The sequence below is a fragment of the Lygodium microphyllum genome, chromosome 30, assembly GCF_053477565.2.
Source record: "Lygodium microphyllum isolate KBCC chromosome 30, Lygodium_microphyllum_v1.1.10, whole genome shotgun sequence".
Taxonomy (NCBI): domain Eukaryota; kingdom Viridiplantae; phylum Streptophyta; class Polypodiopsida; order Schizaeales; family Lygodiaceae; genus Lygodium; species Lygodium microphyllum.
Window position 1 is genome coordinate 40,413,643 of NC_141164.1, and position 19,519 is coordinate 40,433,161.

Below are 19,519 nucleotides of genomic sequence, written 5' to 3' on the forward strand. Positions count from 1 at the left end.
CTGAGAGGTGAGATTGAGAAACATTACTACACAGGTACGTTTCCATTTCCCTCTGCACACACGGGACGAGTCTCTGCCACCATCATAAGCCATGCCACCCTATTCTGTACACTGCATGATAAGGCTCCCTAGCATTCCTACTTGCACCTATGCCAGATGGGTGGACCGCACGAATGCACCATCAATTGTGCACACTGGCATACTCCCTCCCAATCACTTTTTCCTTGTTCAATTAGACATCGACCGTGAGTTATGGGATTTCATGCTTATTCATGGAGCGATTTGCGTCATGGGGTGAGCGACTGTTCTATCATCCTCATGAGTGCGCGTGAGCTGAGAGCTTTATTCTTCATCATAGACACTTGAATCGACAGAATTTATCAACAAATCTACCTCCTTGGGTGTTGTTGCATGGTCCTTGCCATACTAGACGTGTTTTGTGGTGTGCCGTGGTCCCTCTTGCCACCCGACGATGGCTTCAATCTTCCTGCATCAACAACGACGGTTCCCTTCAACCATCTACGAAATGGGCCAAGTGTTCCTAACCCTACCTTTATGTTTACAAGTGCATGTTATGTCTTAAGTGTGGGGACGCTAGCGTCCAGTCGGTTGACATGTCCGCAGTTGTGTTGATTAATCTATCCTAACTGGTAAGGTCTTAAGTGTGGGGATACGTCCTTGCGCATTTGATATGCATACCCCCTACATATGTCATTACCCAATCATGCATGTCTACCACGTACTAGTTCTGCCCTGATGGGGTCCCTTCCTCACCCACCCACCCTCGTCTCCCCTATCATCAAGGCCATTTCCCTTGTCACTTTTACTACGCAATTTTTCTATTTTCTATGTGAACATACCCTACGTTCACCAAACTCCCGATCCAACCTTATAGCCATGTTCATCCCTTTGAATGATACACTTTTCCTTTTTATATCCCCCTGTTCCAACTTACCATTTTTGCGTTATTAATTTTTGAAGCTTTTCCCACACAATTGGAGGTATTTCCATGCGAACACACCCTTATCACTTCGGAACAGTGATCTAACATACCATCCCTATCATATGATTTCCCTTGGATATTTTTTTTTCATCACTTGCCATTCTGATGTACGGTTTTTTCGTAATTAATTTTTGAGTGGTTCGTGCCTTTTCGCATACGTTTTTGACATTTTTCCATGTGAGCCTACCCTATTCTCCTCAGACTTCAATTTTGATTAGATAGCCTCGTCTGGCCACCCTTTCTGCCCAATTCTCATTTTCCCTCCGCCCTATTCCAACCTCTTGATTTTTTGTTATGAATTTTTATTGGTGTTATCGAGCTCTATTTTATTGTTTTTTCTATGTGAACACCTCCTAACCCCATCCGAACTGCGATTTGATGTAACAACCTTGACGATTCTATATGTCCTAACGTTTTTTCTTTTTTCTGCCCTCCATTCTGGTGCATGGATTATTCGCTATTAATTTTTGAATCCCATTTTGGATACAATTTTTGGATTTTTTTCATGCGAACGGGGGGTTCTTTTGCTCGACACTGTGTTCTAATGTGATAGGATTGTCGGGCACATTTTTCTACACATTTTTTCTTCTTCCCTCCCTTCGTTCTGGCTAATGGATTTTTCGATATTAATTTTCGTATGTATTTTCGGGTTCAATTTTCACTTTTTTTGCATGTAAAACCCTCCTCATTCCCCTGGATATGCATTTTAATGTACTTGCCATGTGAATCCCCTTCTTGGGACATTTTTCCTTTTTATTGCCCTTCGTTCCGGTGACCAGATCTTTTTATATTAATTTCTCTATCTCGTTTCGGGGTTGATTTTTTTTTCCATGTGAACGGGTCTTATCTCCTTCGGAACTGTGTTCTGACATGATAGCATGTCTAGTATGACTTTTCTCCCAATTTTCCTTTTTTCCATGTTTCATTTCGGCAAATGGATTTTTTGATATTAATTGTCGTACGCATTTTCGGGCTCGATTTTTGAGTTTTCCCCATGTGAACGCCTTGAATTGCTCTCGGACACCCTGTTGCCCTTTTCCATTGTCTTTCCCTTGTCGTCCAATCCATTTTTCCTTTTTATGGCATTTCGTTCCGATGCGCGGTTTGCATGTTTTTTTTTTGTCGCACTCCCTACGCGCCTCGCCTCATGCGTGTTTTTGCTTTTAGGGCGATGGGCAATGAGTTTTTGTTTTTGCCCATTGCCAACCCTGTGCATCCACGCCTTGCCCATCACCGTCCCGGCCCTCGTTGCTTCTCGCCACTGCAAATTTTTTTTTCCCCTCACCTTGCACATAAGCGTGGGATGAGGGGGGTTGTTTTTCATTTTTATCTTTATTTATTTATATTATTATTAAAAAAACCCACACCACCCACCTGACGGTTACTCTCCCCTTCTTCTCTCTCTCCCTCTCTTTCTCCCTCCTGCCATTCCCCCCCGCCCCGCCACCCAATTTTTCCCTCCCCAATCCCCCCCCCCCCCCCCCCCCCCCAAAAATTTTGTCCTCCCCCTGAAACTTTTCCCTAGCCCTTCTCCCCCAGCTCCCCCCGCTCAATAGTTTTTGCCCCCTCCCTGACGCCATTCTTTGCGCCCCCCCCCTGCGATGGTTCTTACCCGTCAATTCGCCCCCCGGCCTCCATACATCGCCACCATCCTCCCCACAGCGTTGCACCTCCGCCGTCGCCCGCTTGTTGGGGGTAAAGGCGCCTTTGCCTAGCCGCCCGTGTATTACTACACTTTACTACACTGACAGTACCCGCCATTGCACATTGCAGCTGTGGCGAGCACCCGTCATAGTCACTTATTCTTTATTCGTTTAGTGACAGTTTGAATAAAGGAAGGCCCGATCACACATTGTGATTGTTGGAGTTCCCACTTTGAGTTTCACTCTCTCTCTTGCTCTTGTTCTCTATCCGCCATAGCTCTCACCACCAAGCTTCTTCCTCTCCTAGGTTTCACATCCATTTCAATTGGTATCAAAGCAAAGGCATTGGAGTTTGCCCGGCATTCTCTTCAGCCCGGATTTGAAGAGCTTCAACCCAAACTTCAATGGCAGCCATGGCACCTTCATTTGTAGGTATGTTTTGATCTCCCGCCTCCTCCACGATCTTCCGGCCTTCCATTGGCACCTTGCAGGGCTACATCGGAGCCCCCTCAACATTGCCAAGTGCTCCGGAGCACTGCTGAAGACCTCCTAGCTCCCAGGAGCAGCCAGCGCAAAATGTGGCATATTTTTAGGGGGCTGGGCTGATCTCCTCCTGGCATTTCTAGCTCCTTCCCCGGCTTCCCGGCGCTATTGGCAACCTTCCCGATCATCGTTGGACTCCCCGGCATTAGTTATTGGCTCCCGACGATTGATTCGAGTGCTTTCACCTTCAACCATTGCTGTATACACAGTCCCATGACTATTAAAACAGGGCATCACTTAACATTTACTGTTTGATGCTTCTTGGCATTGCCCATTTGATGCCTATTGATGCCCGCATGTTATGGGATGCTATGACTATACTTTGAGACTGATTTGGAGCAGATTTGGGCACCGATTGAGCTTCCTTTGACAGTAAATATGTTGCTGTAATACAGTGGGCTAAAACTCATTTACTTGGTGTATGCATTGGTTCTTGGATCCGGGGTGCTTACCGGAGATTTGAGTGATCATACCGATGTATTTGGAGATTTTCAAATGCTTCTTTTTGGTTCCGAAATGCTTTTGAGCTTGGACTAGGCTCCGCCTTGGTCGTCATTCACTAGTATTTGGCTTCAGTTTGCATGTTTTGGACTGGTTTATGCCTATTGTCACTGCTTGACATTTAGGCTTCTTGCATTTATGCTTTGGTCAGATATGGATACCACTTGGTTTGCCCATGCTTGACAATCACTTGGAGCTTTGTCTTCAAATGTATTTGAGCATTTTGGACCTATTGAGCATTACATTTGGTTGTCAGTTACATGCTATCTGCATGCTTTCAAGCTTATGCTTTACGGGTCTGAGATAGCTTGGGATTTATGCTCCGGATGTACCCTACTAGGATTTGGTATGTTTGATGCTATGTACTCGATCTATTAGAGCATTGCTTGCTCTATTTGCATCTAACTTTACTTCCACTGCAAGCCTCTTGGTATATTCGAATGTATATAGAGTCTTACTTACACTTGAGCTTGAGCTTGTGGGATAGTTACATGCATTTGCTCTCTTGAGAGCTTTATGTCTGTAGTTAGTCTATAGTGGACTGATTTGATACGCCTATTGGGGTAGGCATCTATCTCTGTCACAGGTTTGTCAATTTTGTATGCATCTTGGATGGTTATGCATTGAGCTTCTTGCTCTATCAATTGTTCTTGTGATTGGTCTCTTCTCTTACCCTGAGACCCATTACATGCACGACTTCTAGACCTATGAGATGTCTCTTTTCTAACAGGTTATTGGTTTGACAATTCTTGGTACCTTCTTTCCCCTTGACACTCATTGTTGGATGTATCTTACTACCTTGGCAGTTGCAGTCACATATGTCTCAGTGATTACTTCGCTTTGGGACCGTTTTACATACTGTTGTCATTTATTCTAGCAAGCTAAAATCTGGAGATTTCGAGCACTTCTATGAGGGTAATGCTTATTGTTTGATGTTATCTTGGTCATATTTGGTGGATAGGTGGTTCTCTTGGTGATATCCACTCTCTCAACCAATTTTAATAGTGATTTTAGTGCATTTTCTACTAATTACAACAACCTGCAATTTTCCTTTTTTGCTTTGATTTGGGACAGTATGGCTGGTCATCTAAAAGACACAGCTCTCTTTAACATTGCCAAGTTGGATGGTACAAACTATGGGCATTGGAAGTCCTAGATATGGCAGGTTTTGGTGCAGAAGTTGCAAATTAAACCCTTGCATTTCAAGGGTGTTAAACCCAAGGATATGGATGATGATGTTTGGATGGAAGTTGACATCTCATTGCAGTCAGTTTCATGCTATCATGAAGAATTTGTTGTCACAAGGTATTGAGTTCAAAGACAACTTGCACCCATTGTTTTTGCTTGGCACCTTGCCTGAATCATGGGATGTCTTCCATACTGCCATATGCACAAACAAGCTTGATGGGCTGAAAATCAAAGATGTTGAGAGTGCTTTATTGACTGAGGAAATCAACAGGAGAAACAATGATGCTTCCTGCTCTTCACGTGCATTGACTGTTAGAGGTGGCAAACATAGTAGGCATAATAATGATCATAAGGGCAGGGACTCTCAAAAATCCAGGTCCAAGTCACGTGGTGGTAGTAAGTCTTGTGGACGGAAGTCTAATCTTACGTGTCATTATTGTGGGAAAGCAGGACATATTAGGCCGCATTGCCATAAGATGCGCGATGATAAGCGCAAGGAAAAGGGAAAAGAGAAAGTGCAGGAAAAGTCTTCTGAGCACAATATTGTACCTGCAAAGTCCAATTGAAGATAGAAAAGGTTAATGTCATGTAGGCCACTGATTTAGATGAAGATTACACACTTGCAGCTTATTCATGCGATGCCTTACAGCCTTTTGAGATACATTCTATGTATGCGCAATGCTGGCTTTTGCATTCGGGTGCATCATTTCATGTGACACCCTGTAGAGACTGGTTTTATACCTATCATACCATCTTTGGTTCTGTGCGTCTTGGTGGTGACAGGTCTCTTGACATTGTAGGCATTAGAGATGTTAGGCTGCAGTTTCCTTTTGACAGTTCTTTTGTTTTGTATGATGTATACCATGTACCTGCATTGACTCGCAGCCTTATGTCAGTTGGATAGCTTGATGATGCAAGGTATTTTGTGTCTTTTGGAGACTCTACATGGAAGATTAATCGTGGCAGGCTTGTGCTTGCAAGAGGTGCCAAGTCTGATAGCCTCTATCCCTTACTTGTATTTGGAGCTACCTTGGATCATATTTTGTCTGTGGGTTCTATCCCCCATGTATCCCTCTGGCATGATCGTTTGGGGCATATGTCCCTTAAAGGAATGAAAATGCTTCATGCTTTACAGTATCTTCCGCCTTTTGACTCTTTGCATTTTGATTCTTGTGATCATTGTTTGTATCGCAAGCAGACTAGAAATACGCATAAAAAGTCTGGTAAGAAACGCATGGGTGAGCCCTTGGCTCTTGTGCACTCAGATGTATGTGGGCCCATGCCTTGTCAGTCACTCGATGGGGCAAAGTACTTTGTTGCTTTCATAGATGATTACTCATATAAGGTTTGGGCTTATCCCATAAAGAGAAAATCCAATTTCTTAGACACATTTCAACGTTGGCTTGCACTAAAAAAGAACGAGTTTGGGAAAAGGCTAAAGTGCCTAAGGTCAGATAATGGGGGTGAGTATGTATCACGTGCTTTTGAGTAGTTTTGTGATGAGCGGGGTATTAAGCGTCAGTTGACCGCCCCTTATACCCCACCCTAGAATGGTATGGCTGAATGCATGAATAGGACCATTCAGGAAAGGGTCCGTAGCATGCTTAGCCAGGCTGGCTTACCATAGCACTTTTGGGTTAAGGTAGTTAGTACTGCAGTGCATCTCACTAACAGGTCGCCTAGCAGTGGCATTGAATTTCAGGTTGCAGAGGAGGTATGGACAGGCAAGCCCCTCTCTTATGATCATTTGTGTGTCTTTGGATGTGAGGCATCCTCCCATGTGCCCAAGGACAAACGCAATAAGCTAGATTCTAAAAGTGTCAAATGCATTTTCATTGGCTATGGAGATGTAGGAGAGATGGGTTATCGTCTATGGGATCCGCAGGCGCGGAAAGTGATCGGCAGCCATGATATTATCTTTCATGAGTATAAAATGCATATGCAACCTGAGAAAGTGGTTGAGGTAAGCAAAATTATCTTTCAGGAGGAGCCACCTACTCCCATTCAACTCGCTCCACGGCCAGCTAGATAGCATGCATCATTACCTAATGCTCATGGCCCAGATGTTAGACATGTTGATGCTAGACAGGATGTTGGTTAGGCAACAAAGCCTGGGTTGAGGCGTTCTACTAGAGATAGACGACCTCCTAACTGTTTTGTGCCCTCTATGGATTATGTACTGGTTACATATGCAAGAGAGCCTCTCACTTATGATGAGGCTATGCACAGGGGTGATTGTCACTCTTGGGAGAGGGCTATGCAGTCTAAACTTTGCATAATAATCAATCTTGGAATTTTGTTTCCTTGCCTCAGGATAAGAAGGCTTTGCCATGCAAGTGGGTGTACAAGCTGAAAAGTACCCTTGGACACCCCAAGCTAGCATACAAGGCTCGATTGGTTGCTAAGGGTTTTAAGATGGAGCATGGTGTTGACTTTGATGAAGTCTTTTCTCCTGTGGTCAAGATGACCACCCTATGCTTAGTCTTGGCCTTGATTGCACAACTTGACCTGGACTTGTACTTGATGGATGCCAAGACGGCTTTTTTTACATGGGGACTTGCATGATGAGATTTACATGGAGCAACCTAAGGGCTTTTACGACCCTGGCAGGGAACACCTAGTGTTGCAAGCTAAAGAAGAGTCTATATGGCCTGAAGCAAGCACCTAGGGAATGGTACCATAAGTTTGATGCATTCATGTAGTCATAGGGCTACAACCGCAATGCTATGGATCTGTGCTTGTATACGAAGAAAGCACGTGATGATTCTTTACTGATTTTGGTACTCTATGTAGATGACATGCTTTTAGCAGGGACAGCTCATGAGGAGCTAGATGCTCTTAAGGCTCAACTCAAGAAGAGCTTTGAGATGAAAGATCTGCGACATGCCTCTCATATACTTGGTATGTGCATTACGCGCGATAGATCTTAGGAACTACTCTATCTGTCACAGAGGGAGTATATTCATAAGGTCCTTGAGCGCTTCCGTATGTAGGATGGTAAGCCTATTGGATGTCCATTACCCTCTCATGTGAAGGTTTCACAGGCCGATTGTCTGCAGATAGATGGGCAAAGGGCCGAGATGGCCAAGATTCCCTATGCATCAGCCGTGGGCAGTCTTGTGTATGCCATGATAGCCACCCATCTAGATATTGCTTTTGCAGTTGGGGTTGTGGCACGTTATAGGGCTACACCTGGCAAGAAACATTGGGATGCCGTGAAGGGTATCATGAGGTACCTGAAGGGCACATCAGATATGTGTTTTTGCTATGGTAGCCAGGATACAAGAGTTGTGGGGTACACTGACTCTGATTATGCAGGACATGCAGATAGTAGGAAGTCCAGTTCTGGCTATGTGCTCACTTATGCTAGAGGGGCTATCTTTTGGATGTCTAGGGTGTAGAAGTATACGACCCTTTTTACTACAGAGGCTGAGTATATTGCAGCCACAGAGGCTTGCAAGGAGGCTATTTGGTTAGGCCGTTTGATTTGCAAACCTTGGTATGACAGATGCTATGCCTACACTACATTTGGGTTCTATGAGTGCCATTCAGTTGGCCAAGAATCCGATCTTCCATGCGAAGACGAAACATATTGAGATGAGGTATCACTTCATTTGCGAGGTCGTTGAGGACAGGTCTGTTGACCTTGTCAAGATTGCGATTGAGCAGAATCCTACAGACTTGCTTATGAAGAGCCTCACTATAGAGCGCTTTGCCTTCCTCAGGAGATTGATGGGCGTTGGATGAGATGACATCTTTTTCCTCATCATGCTGTACATGTGTACATGTTATACTATCTTTACTATCTTTTTCTTTTCTTTTCTTTCTCATTGGGGCAGATTCGCCTTAAAGTGGGAGGTTGTTGGGGATAAAGGCACCTCCGCCTAGCCGCCCATGTATTACTACACTTTACTACATTGACACTACCCGCCACTGCACACTGGAGGTGGTGGGCGCCTGTCACAGTCACTTATTCTTTATTCTTTTAGTGACAATTTGAATAAAGGAAGGCCCAGCCATGTATTGTGGTTGTTGGAGTTCCCACTTTGAGTTTCACTCTCTCTCTTGCTCTTGCTCTCCATCCGCCATAGCTCTCACTGCCAAGCTTCTTCCTCCTAGGTTCCACTTCCCTTTCACCACTCGCCATCTACCTTCTCCGTCGCTGTCATGGTCGTTGCCGCCACGGCTCTCTCCACTACCACCCCTGTCCGTCGTCCCCCACTACCCCCCTTCCTCTACTGACCGCCCGCCCTTACCCCTCCCCCCTACCCATCCACCCCGCCCGCCCACCCTTTTCCCCGTTGGCTTAAACTCATCCCTCTACTCCGCGTGTTCGCGTATTGGCGTGTTCGCGTGTGGGTGGTCCATGAGGGCGCCTATTTGGCGTTCGCGTGCATGATTTTGATTTTCGTGTCCATGCGATTTTTCACGCAGGTGTTCATGCGCAAGGACACACGTCGGCCTCATTTGAGGGTGTGTGCAAATGTTGTTCACACGTAGTTGAGTGCCCATTTTTCATTAACAAAATAGTAAAAAACCCTAAAAAATACATTAAAATTGATAAAATTTAATAAAAAATCTTAAAAAATTACAAAAAAATACATGAAAATACCTTTGACCAACTAGACAATTTTTGAATTATTTTCCAAAGCTGAAATTCCACAAGTTAATTGTAGAAAATTCAGACACTTCAAAATTCATTAAAAATCCATTAAAAATGGTTTAAAAAATTAAAAATATAAAAATATAAAAAAAATTCAAAAAATTCCATCCACCTTTTTCTTTAATTTAGATTTAAAAAAAAAACTAAACATGCTTTACAAAATGGTCAAATTTTTATTTTTGGATAAAATTCTTGAAAACCGCATGTTAAATGCCACACATAAATGAAAAAAATTTGAAAAATCTAGTAATGTCTTGCAAAAAAATCTAACCAAACACCACATGTTTTTTGATTATTTTTTAAAATGAGGTGTTGGTTTGTTTTTTTCAGAGCTTACAATATTCAAATATTTTCCAGTTGTTGACTTTTCTCTTTTGAGACTCCTTTGCAGTGTGGGACTGATACGTGCGCATTTAGTATCTTTACACACACACACACACACACTCTCTCTCTCTCTCTCTCTCTCTCTCTCTCTCAGATTCTTTTTTTTCCCTTCTCGTTTATTTTTACTGCTATCCTAAAATTCACTTATTAATTCCTAAAATGAACCCTGATCATCACCATGGCATGCGCATCTGCGCTCAACGCACATTCTTTTTAATTAAATAAAACTCAACTAGTCCTTCACTTTACACGTGCTCTACGTGCACTTCAGAGGCACCTTAATTTTAAATAAAAGTTAACCATCCATCACAAAAATACATGCGCTGAAAAGAAGAGCGCTTTAGACACATTAGATTTTTAATTAATGAATCTGCATTTAGAGACCCAGTCTAGGTATCGAAGTCTGGGATTTGATAAAAGCATCATTTTACATTAATAAATTATAACTAACAAGTTAAAAATGAATCATTGTTTTCTTATTAAGATTTACAACTTAATAAATTTTCACACATTGTTAATAATTTACTAAAACAAACCCTTCACTAAAATCATTTCCCTCAATGCACTTTTTCTCATTTTTAATAAATACGCTTCGTGGGATGGGTACGTGCAATGCAGTCTTTCAAGTTGTCATTGCTTATAGAATTTCTGGTCATGTCTTGAGTGGGTTATTGAGGTATTATGGGTTGATTGTATGATATAGTTAAGGGTATGGTCTAAATCTATTTTTCATTTTATCTGCCTGATACGGGGTCTCGGGTGCCTGTATGTTGCATAACATGATGCTTTCGGTCACATATGTCTAGAGGTCATGTCGATTTTTTCTAGGATGTGCCTTGCTTGGGGATAGTTGGTCGAGTCTTGTTTCAAAAATCTTGGTTGATATTTTATCTTTGATCTTTTCTACTGGTTTTTCAGGCATCTCTTTTGTCTATGAGTTGTGTTGTGTGTTCACTATATAAATGGCACCTCATACGCCTCCTCCTATTCAATATGACCCATTGATTAGTAGGGATTATTCTTCCCTATTGACTTTTGAGCCTATTGCGAAAGCTAGCCTTGCATCTTTTGTGGCTGCTCCTCTCCCTCTGATCCCAAACAATCCAGTCCTTTGTGATGAATTTCTTGTATCATACAGTAAGAAATCGGGCTTAGTTCGTGGTACTTCCATGGTCCTAACACCTAGAGGGTTAGGAAAGGCTTTGTCCCTTCCCTACAAAGGGAAACCCTTTGTCACAACCAAACAATTATTCTCCAATGAAGATATCCTCAAGCTGTTACACAGAAGTAGACTAAAGAGGTCCTCGATGTCAAGAAGGCGATTAACACTTTAGGAGTGTCTTTTTCAATGATCACTGATCCTTTCTGGAAGCTAGTTTGCTAATTCCTTCAAGACAGGTTCATGCCTGCCAAGACACCATCTCACTACTTGTCTAAGGAGCTCTTCACAGTCTCTAGGATGGTTTTAAAAGGGGTTGCTATTGACTGGAACACTTACCTCCTTATGAAGATGGACCAACATTTTGTCAAGGTGACTAGAGGGAATGTTACCAATGTAGCATATGGTTCATATTTAAATGCTTTTCTAACATATTCACGCCTTAAGAAGGGTGTTTTACCTCCTCCTCCACCTGATCCAGTTTCTCCCCCTTCACCTTCAGAATATTCAGAACCCATTGACATAGAGGATATTGACTCCCCTCCTCCATTGGTCATTCAACGAAAGCGCTTGAAGCGTGTAGCAGAGACAACTCCACCAGTCATTCCTTTAGTGTCATCTCCTGCTACCTCTGGAAGTGACCCCCCTGCCTACCTCACATGCAACAATTTCTTCAGGGCACATCGAGAGGGTTCTTTGGATATATTAGTTCCTTCTCTGAACCGCTTACTGACAAGGGATGCCATTCCTTCCCTTTGCAAAGATATCTAGAGTTCTATTGAACTCTCTCAGTGACAGCTTGTGTTCAACAGTTATATTCTTCTTTTTATGAAGAATTGATGCAATCCACAGACCAGATGCATAAGGCAACCATAGAGCTAGCCTCTACTAAAGACACTCTTTTTGATATGTTTAAGCAGATGGAGCAACAAAAAAAAAAGATTGAGACCCAGATAGAAGAAATATCTTCTTTGAAAAATCAATCAGCAAAAGCTTAGTCAAAGGTCACTAAAGTTTTGGAAGAGAAAAAGAAAATGTCCAAAGAAGCTCATGAGTTTAAGACTCTTCTGGATATGAAACTGTCAGCTTTGCAGATTTCTCACAATACAGTGGAATCCCAAGCCTCCTAGATTAAATAGTTGAAGGACCAACTGGCGCAGTCACGATCCATTCCTCCAAGTCCCAGTCTCCCCATGATTCCTTCTGTATCTTAGCAAGACTTGGCTGCTCTTCAACGGAATGCCACTTTATGTCCTTTATTTCAGGCCAAGGTTGAGAGATTGCAGTCTAGAATGGATATCTTATTGACTACTTTTGAGCAGTTTATGGAGTTTGTTCCTCCCACCCACTCTTTCTTTGTTCATTATCAACAATAGAAGTTGGCCTTTTATGTTAAAATTTCAGCCATGGATTTATCTCCTCCAGAGGATGACTGGAGTGGAACCTAGTCTGCGGATCTGTTGTCTAAAGTGGTCAGGATGGTGTTTGAGGATTCAGTAATCCTAGATTCAATGTTGATGTCCTATATGTACCTCAGAGGTGACCTGTTAATTCTAGATGATGAAGACCTCTCTTGGTGAAATGCCCTACCACAACAACATCGAATTAGGATTTACCCTCCCCACTACTTAGCAATGACACTACAATGTCCTTCATATTCTCCATCCATCGATTTCTCCTACTGCACTACCCTCAATCTACCTATCTAATGGTGCCTCTTTGTCTTTTCCTTCCATCTTCGACACACATGATAGCAAGCCCTCGTCTCTTACAAGGATGTGCTGACCTCGCTGTCAAAGGGGACATACCACAAAAGATGAAACCTGGAGGCGCACGATGCCCCACCAGGAGGATGACTAGAAGAAGAGGGAGATGGGCTGCTTGTTGGCAACCTGATGGCTTTTCCTTTTGGACTGTGCATGAATCATCAGATGGGCTGTTAGATGGGACCCGATTCGAAGGACTCGAGAGAGACAGAGAGAGAGGCAAAAGACATGCTTGACAGGAACCTGCAGTGATAGAAATCATGCAATAGGAAAATAAATTCACCTTTCTGCAACATAAATTTGCCATCTTAGGTGGATTTGCTACAACACAAGGAGCATGTCAACGGGCTACACGCACCTCGAGATGGAGAATGTATCCAAATCTGTCTCAATGCATCTCTAGTGTCTTATCAATGAAAGAAAGAGAAAATCGATAGAATGGACAAAAGACCAGCGTCCTGTCTTAGCCTTTCATGTTGGATTGTCCAGATCTGAGTCGAGGCCTCAAGGTTGCAGACAACATCTTCCCACCATTAGCAACATGCATACCGGAACGAGAGATGTTGAGAGAGAGAGAGGGATAGATGGCGAAGGATTTGAGAAGCAACACGGAGCTCCACACAAGTCTCAAAGATAGCAACTCCCCCTATTTGCACTTCTGGGCCTCGTGTGGTGCATTGCCTTGGCCTAGATGGACACATAGACAGAGAGAGGTGGTAGGATGCCCACCACAGAGCATTGGAGGAAAATGATTTGTGCAACGATGGAGGCACCCAGGTTTGCGATTGCAATTGCCAAGCACCAACAACCGTGGATTCTAGCAACCGGCCCAATGCGGCATCTTATGCAGGTCTGAGAAGGAGAGAGATAAGAGGCACAGAGGAACCTTGTTTTCGGTGTATCCACTCATCATTCGATTGTTTTGGTTTTACTCTTCCCTTCACTATCGCTTGTTATAAAAAAGAATCAACCCCAATCGCTTCATCGTCGGGTCTATTGGAGCATGGGATGATGTCTAGGGGGCGATACCACCATCAATTTCCTGTGGACTTGTGATAACAACAACAGCAACATTAACTTTCACAAACACGTCATCATCAACATCATTCATCCCATGCATCAAGAAGAGAGAGACAAAAGAAGAGACAACGAGAAGGAGGAAGCAGCCGATTTAACGAAAGTGTGCTACGTAAGTGCCCTATTTTGTAGGGTTTGTTTTGGGGTCTTCTGAGAGAAATAGAAAGCAGAGAAAGGGGATATGAAAAAAATCACCCCAGAATAAGAGAGAGTGGGCCACTTGATACCTAGACCTCCATCAATTGACAAAAGAGAGAGAGAGAGAGAGGATGGCATCCCGGGGCACTGCAGGGAGAGAGAGAGCATCTCCTAACGGTGCAGGCCAGCCCGAAATGGTTTGCTTTCCCCCCAATTTTCCCCTGAGGATGCCAGCCTATGATCCTATTAAGTACTTCCAAAGTGTAAGAGCCATCTACCCAAAGCCCAGAAGCCCCACCATTCAGCAACAGCAACAACAGCATCAACATCAACAAGAGCCGCCACCTAGCCCCTGCGACTAGGCCATCATCGATTGCCATTCTACCAACATTGACGCCATCGTAGGGCTAGGGAAATATTTCCCGATGTGGAAACCTTCCATGAGGAGCAAGATAAAGTGGACCACGCAGCAGCCGCAGCGTAGGATATCATCTAAAAGACAATACAATATAGCTTGTCAAAACCTACAAGACTTGAGGACTTCTAACAATCATCATATCACATGTGATGGTGGGAACACAATACCACAAGAAGAATAAGAATATGATGGGGGACATGGTACCTTAAAGAGATGAAAGAAGAAGAAGAAGGAGGCTTTGTTCGCTGGATTGATGGGAGAAGGTGAGAAGGATCCAAAAGCACAAAGAAGAAGATGCTTACAATGACCAAGGAGAAGATGAAGCCAAAGCATTCCTTTGGCCCAAAGCATTAGGGTGCAATAGGGTAGGGAATTTCTCTCTCCTTCCTCCACCTACCTATGTACCCCTTTCTTTTAGCACCCCACCTACACCCCTTTCCTATCATCATCCACTTGCAAAGAGCCACAATGAAAGAAGTATTTGCCCCTTTCCTTGTTTGTCCCTTTCATACAACTACTTCCCTCACCCTAATCTCATCCTCTTCTACCAATCCCATTCCCCTCCTTTTACCTCATCTCATGTGGCAATGGACATCACACATGCCAGATAAGTTTTTTCTTTTGAAAAAAAAAACATTTCTTTAATACACTAAAAAACATTTAAAGATGAGAAAAATGAAGATCAGGCCTTAACTAAAGAAACATATCCTTAAAATCCATTTTAGAAAAAAAAACTTAAACACATACCTTAATGTTTCATAAACTTTGACATTACATTACTAACATAAAAACATCCTTTGTAAAGGTTGGTATAACGATAGAAAGACATACATCATATTCTATCTAAATTTCAAACCCACTTCCCCCTCAAGTGTCCTTTAAGCTACATGATGGAAAGAATCATCCTTCTTTTCCCTATTGGGATGGAGAAGTTGTGCTTGTGATCCCATGTCAAAGACAAAACCCTATCCTTTGAAGACTAGAAAACATTTTCAGTGTGGGAGTGTGACATAGGCAGGAGTTCCCTTACTCTCGTGGTCATGGATTTAGAGTCTGCCCTACCATGGCTAGGCCTTATGATTGAAGCTGTTTTACTAACAATTTTGGAATTTTTTTGTGTTAGATAGTGGTTCTTCTTTGATAGAGCTTTGATAAGGTTCGTGAGGACACTTCACATTTCAGTGTGGGAGGAATATGATGACACCCAAAGAAGCATAAAATCAAGGCACAAAAGAATCCAAGCATGCATCATATTTTTATTTTTTGTCAAGAGAATAATACTAAGTTGTTACAAAATCACCAAAAAGAGATAGAGATATGAGGGGACCACATCCACATCCACATCCACATCCATCATAAATAAATGGTATGCTTAAAAGTGCTACGTGCATGCATTTGTAAAGGGTAGGAATACTCAAAATTAAAGGCCAAAGGCCTTATAATATCAAATGTATCAAAATATAAAAAAATAATAAAATACAAAGGGGTATACTTTTTGGGGAAGAGGTGGGGTGGAGTGCATGAGTGGCTATGTGCCTCTTTCCCTTCCCTCTCTCTTCTCCAATCACATATTCTTCCTTTTTTGGTGGTGCAAAAAAATTGTTCACTCTCCTCTCTCCTCTGTCATTTGTGCAGAAATTCCTCTTTTCCCTTTTGTTCTTGCATAATGGTTGAAGCTATGGATGAAGATGACAAATTGGTTTATCATTAAAAGAGAGATTTATGATTTGTTTTCAGTTTTGAGATTAGTGGTAGAGCCATACACATAGATTTTGTGTGCTTTTTCCTTGGTTTTGTGGTTGATTATGTTCGTGGGAGGGTTATTGTCATGGAGTCCATGTCGAGGAAACTGGTTGTGCTTATTGGTATATATATATATACCTATAAGGATGCAAAAGTTCATTCACAATTTTATGGTTTTCTTAATTCAATGCATACAGATTCTTGCAAAGCTTACAGTTTTTGAGAAAGATGTGATGGAGCTTGGAGACAGTTATCAAAGTCAGTAAGATGAAGAAGCAATTTTTACTTATATGTTTTATATGGATCATTATTGTTGGGATAGAAAATTGGAGACCTTGTATGCATATGAGTTATATGGAGGATCTATGTTCTCTTTAGGCCTACGGAAGTGTCTAGCATCATGGGATGAAGAGGATGCCATCTATGTGTTTGATCCTGGTTCTCAAGGGGTATACTTTACTAGAAACCTTGATGAGAGTAGAATTATCTTTGTGTTCAATCTATGTACTTAGACAATTTTTCTTATTGGTGAGCATGATGAGAAAAATATTATATTTGTTTGTAATCTAGGTGGATTGCTGCACATGAATATTTGCAAATTGGAGGGAGGGCTAAATATGTCACACGATCTCACAATAGCTCAATCTACCTTAAGTAAGTTGGAAAACTTCTCCTAGTGAATGGTATGAGTTTGCATCTTCATGGCCCAAGAGCTTTAGTAGCCATGAGATCAATCCAAAAATATGGTAGATAGTTACTCAGGAGGCACTAAAGATATATTCTTGAAGGCTCATGGGGATTTCCATAGTTCAATTCATAGTAATTGGCATAGGACATTTACCTTGGCATTTATAAGAGACTTCATTGGCCTTGATTTTGATTGAAAAAAACATAGGGGCTAAATTCTAGAAGACATAACAAAGGGTGTTGTATAAAAGTTTTCAAGGGAAGGTCTTGAGAAACTTGTGCTTTAACATCACAAGATTTTTTGGGCACAAGAAGACACCCAAGGCTACATGGGTTTGTGAAACAATGTCTTTTTTGTTTTCTTATTTTGAAAAAGTGCAAAATTTACATTGAAAAGAGATGATATAGCTTTTATTAAGCTAAGGCTAAAAACCTTTCAACAAAAGAAAAAAGCTTTAAAAAGATTATGGAATGCAGATCTATGAGAGAAAAGTTTAAACACCCAAGAAGTGCCAGAAAGGAGAGGAATGATGCAAATTTTATGTGGGGATTCAAAGCCAACGGAATTGAAAGACGCGGATTCAATAATTTTTAGAGATTGTGGAAGACAGGAATGCAAATTTTGATTGTTACGATGGTTGCAAAATTTTCATAATTTTTTTGACTACTAGATTAAAGCAAGATGACTTCTCGACCATTCGGAACATCAAGCCAGACACCTCGGATTTTTCAGATTCTCAATTAGAAGCTAGACCAGGACGAAGCGGAGACTCAGACATCTAAAGGGCTAAAAATTGGGTCAAGATTGTAAAGGGCTAGCCACAAGCCTTTGGGGAACCAACAAAGGGACAAATTTTAAAAAAATATATCAATTGGGGGGGAGCTTTTTTGAAACGGTGATTGAAAAAAACAACACCCTCTCCCCATGGCGATGATTTGTGGGAGAGGGGGGTGGAGAGGCTACACACAAGGCATAGAACTGATGATCTCCTTCGAATCTCAAAATTTCACACCCGCTAGTTGTCTCATGCAAAATTGTTGCCCGAATAGAAATCTAAATTTCTAGTATTTCTCTCTCCTCTCTTCCCTCTCCCCTTGATGTGTGTTTTCATGCTTTAATTTATGAGAGAAGGGGGTGGGTTGAGATATAAGATATAGATCGTGGGATGATGGAGAATCGTAAAGGAGCATAAATCAAGGTTTGGAGGAGCATCAACGGCTATTGGAAAGCATCAAGGCCTTCCAATCACGAGATGCGTATGACATAAAGCACGGTTTTATGAGCAAGTGATAGATTTCATCGTTTTATGATAGAGCTTGTTTGTAAATGGTTGAAAAGGGTTGTCAATGCTATGATCTATAAAAAATGTTTAAAAAATTTAAAAAATTCAGTCATCTAATAATTTTTCCATAAACACACAAAACCCGCAACATTGCGGTTTTAAGGAAAAACATGGATTTTTAGGGTTTTGTTGTGTATGTGGTGTTCTCATGGAATGGAATGTGATATCAAAATAATTCTCAGCAAGCCTAATAATTTCAAATTAGTAAATCAAAAAATATTGATATCTATTAATAAATAAATAGAGAAAATGAAAAAAATTTAAAAAATATGTTTTTGCATCTTAAAAAATTGGAATAAATCACATTTGTGTTTGTAAATGTATGATAAGGTTGAGGCATGGGTGAGCCTCAATTCATTCCTATATTTATGTTAAAGTGAGTATTTAGCATTTTTTATGAAGTAAAAATACATTAAAATGCTCTCTAAATCTACCACCGAATGCACAACCTTAAGCGATAGGGAGAAGGGGATGTTAAGGCTAGATAACATGTTGAATTTTAATTTTTTTAAATGATGTATGGTATATAGGACAAGTGGTTTTAAAAAGTAAGAGGGTCGAGTAGCACAAGCATGCTTGATGCCGACCTTATGCAATACAACAATTGCGTTTAGAGTAAAGGCGTGAAAAGAAATGTTTATACACCTTCACAATGCCAGTTGTTGATTAAAAAAAAGTTTGAGCACTATGAGTCATACAAAATTGCATTGTATGCAACACATGGTATCATCTTGGATGCACAATAATTGCCTTCATGAACATTGGCCCACGTTAAGGAGGTGAGGTATCCTAGGTTGTAAGGTTAGTTCATTTCCTTTGGAGAGTGTTCAGTGAGGATTATCGTTTATCTCTTGGAACGATTGATTAAAAGAGTAGAGCATGTATCGTATGTGTTCTATATATGGCTGATGCAACTTGGGGCCAATCCCTGAGATGTAGGAGAGCATCCTACCAACTGGACTGAATGTCTCTTCATAATCTATGCCATATGTTTGAGCATAGCCTTTTGCAACTAGCCTAGCCTTATACCTACTAACTGAACCATCTGTATTATGCTTGATTTTGTAAACCCACTTATAGCCACCAATATCTTTCTTAACCTTAGGAAAGGGTACCAAATCCCAAGTCTTATTGGCTTCTAATGCAAGCATCTCCTCATCCATTGTTGCATCCCAATGAGCATGACCAACAACATCCTCAAAATAAGTATGCTCAATATCCTCAAATACTTTCATCATATAAGCATAATGGTGAGCTACATAA